This window comes from Gekko japonicus, unplaced genomic scaffold (assembly GCF_001447785.1).
Source record: "Gekko japonicus isolate JY-2015 unplaced genomic scaffold, Gekko_japonicus_V1.1 scaffold330, whole genome shotgun sequence".
NCBI lineage: Eukaryota > Metazoa > Chordata > Lepidosauria > Squamata > Gekkonidae > Gekko > Gekko japonicus.
The window spans coordinates 291,015-293,405 of NW_015173132.1; the positions used below are offsets into that span (position 1 = coordinate 291,015).

General features: G+C 50.9%; 1 protein-coding gene across 1 annotated transcript in view; it reads right to left on the reverse strand.

Moving 5' to 3' along the window:
• CUL1 (cullin 1) overlaps positions 1–2,391 on the reverse strand; it is a 73,280-nt gene that overhangs the window by 70,058 nt on the left and 831 nt on the right. The window lies entirely within an intron of this gene.

Genomic DNA, 2,391 nt, shown 5'->3' on the forward strand with positions numbered 1-2,391 from the left:
ATTAATGAACAGGCGAGCAATCTGTGGAAAATTTGGCTCCCTGTTCACTAAAAATATTTGACTATCCTTAAATTCGACACAGAAAAAGTCTTGCAGATTTTACAAAGAAACAGACCACATGAAGCTGCCTTACACTGGATCAAACCATTGGTCCATCACAGTATTGTCTGCTTAGACTAGGAGCAGCTCTCCAGGGTCTGTGGTGGAAGTGTTTCACATTGCCTACTACCTCGTCATTTAAACTGGAGATGGCGGAGATTCGATCTTGGGAACCATGGCAAGCAGATGCTCTAACACTGAGCCGCAGATCCCCTAAACCGGAGGTGTCGAACTCATTTGTTATAAGGGCCGGATCTGACATAAATATCACCTTGTCGGGCCAAGCCATGTGTGCCATAAAATATAACACAAGGTACCAGAGCTACGGTGGCTCAAGTGGTTAAGATGCTGAACTGCAGGCTGTGGAAGGTCAGTAGTTCAGCAGTTCGAGACCCGGGTGCCGCATGATGGAGTGAGCTCCCATCTCTAGTTCCAGCTCCTGCCAACCTAGCAGTTCGAAAGCAAGAAATTGCAAGTAGATAAATAGGTACCACTTCGGTGGGAAGGTAACAGCGTTCCGTGCGCCTCGGCGTTTAGTCATGCTGGCCACATGACCACGGAAACGTCTTCGGACAGCGCTGGCTCTTCGGCTTTGAAACGGAGATGAGCACCGCAACCCTAGGGTCGAATTCGACTGGCTTTCGAGCAAGGGAACCTTTACCTTACCAGAGATACAAACTTTATAAAGATGATTTCAGATGCCAAATGGCAATAGCAGACGTGATTGGGTTAGGTGTGACTACTAACATGAAATCTCTGTTTTGTTTATTAAAAAACCCAAAGTAATATTTATTTATTTATATTTGAATTTATATCCCGCCCTACCCCTAAGGCTCAGGGCGGCTAACAAGGGCACCATGTGCCGAGGTTAAAACAGTAAACACATAATTTAAAAACAATAAATTACAGTAAAATACAATAACAAATTCACAAACAGATTTAGACAAGATTGGGATATCTTAACTTCCATAACTACTTCCCAAGATCTTCTCATCTAAGCCGTGCTCAGGCGTCTCACTCCCCCCTACGAGCAATTTGTCAACTTCCTCCAGACTGAGTCGGTCAAAACATACTAAACCCGGCTCCAAAGGCATGCAAGGGGCCTCAAGTTCACTCACTGTCTCAAGTGTGGCGGGGAGATCGCGACGGAGCATTGAGACTTTATCTGCAAAATAGCTCGCAAATGCCTCACAGCCTATATCCAATTCCCTAACGTTTTGTCTGCCCTGTGGCAGAGTTGTCAAAGACCGAATTGTACTAAATAATTGGGCCTGGCATGAGCTAGCAGACGCAATCGTGGCCGCATAGAACTCCCTCTTTGCGGCTTTGGCTGCCATCTCATAGGCCTTCATAAACATCCTATAAGATGCTCTAGATGCTTCATTGCGAGTTCGGCACTACCATCTCTCTAGCTGTCTCAGCTCACGCTTCAACTCGCGCTACTCCTGGGTATACCAAGGCGCTCGCCTAACACGAGTGCGGAGAGGGCGCCTGGGAGCGATCTCGTCAATGCCCGAGGAAAGCCGGACATGCCAGTCCTCCACTAGCTCATCCAATGAACCGCCAGGGCGCCTCGGATCCTGCAGGGCCATCTGGAGCCTCATTGGGTCCATTTGGCGCCGCGGGCGAGCGTAAATCTGCTCGCTGCCTAAACAGGGTCAGGGTGGAACCCTCAGATGGGCCTTCAGGGCCTGGTGGTCCGACCATGGCACTACCTCCGTAGTAATCTGGTCCACCTCCACCCCCGCCGTAAAGATCAAATCGAGCATGTGGCTGGCCCGATGCGTGGGAGCCGAGACAAGCTGAGAGAGTCCCAGCATCGCCATGGATGACACCAGGTCCGTAGCCTGGCTAGAGGCCGCGTCCTCGGCATAGACGTTGAAATCACCCAAGACAATCAGCCTAGGGTGCTCCAATGCCCAGCCTGATACGGCCTCTAGCAGGGACGGCAGACTACTGGCCGGTGCGTTAGGCGATTGGTACACCAGCCAGATTGCCAAACTCTCCTCAGCCTCCAGCATCACACCGACACACTCCACGCCCCGGATTTCTGCTGGCGGGACCGCCCTGAAGGAGTAAGCCTCCCGAATGAGAATAGCCACTCCTCCCGCCCCCCGAGTCCGAGACTAGTGGAGGACCGTGAACACAGGTGGGGTAAGCTGGCCAAGAGCTACTGTCTCCCCCTCCCGCACCCAGGTCTCGGTCACACACGCCAGGTCTGCATGCTGTTCTTGTACAAAATCCCGAAGGATTGTAGTTTTGTTATTAACAGACCTGGCGTTAAACAACACC